A 385-nucleotide genomic window follows, 5' to 3' on the forward strand; every position below is an offset into this window, starting at 1 on the left:
GGTGTGACTAGGGTGGGCATTCTAGTTTCCTTATTTCTATGTTGGTGTGGTTGATTCCCAATCAGGGGCAGCTGTCTATCGTTGTCCCTGATTGGGGATCATATTTAAGTTGTCATTTTCCTTGGGTTTTGTGGGGTCTTGTTTTCTGTTTAGTGTCTGTACCTGACAGAACTGTTCGCGTTCGTTTTCGCTTTGTTTGAGTGTTTTTTGATAAATAAAATCATGAACACTTTCCACGCTGCGCTTTGGTCCACTCCTTTCGACGAGAGCCATTACAATTATTCTGACATTTCACATTCTTAAAATAAAGTGGTTATCCTAACTGACCTAAAACAAGGAATTTTTACTCTGATTAATTGTCAGGAATTGTGAAAAACTGTGTTTA

This window comes from Salvelinus alpinus, chromosome 9, assembly GCF_045679555.1.
Source record: "Salvelinus alpinus chromosome 9, SLU_Salpinus.1, whole genome shotgun sequence".
Taxonomy (NCBI): domain Eukaryota; kingdom Metazoa; phylum Chordata; class Actinopteri; order Salmoniformes; family Salmonidae; genus Salvelinus; species Salvelinus alpinus.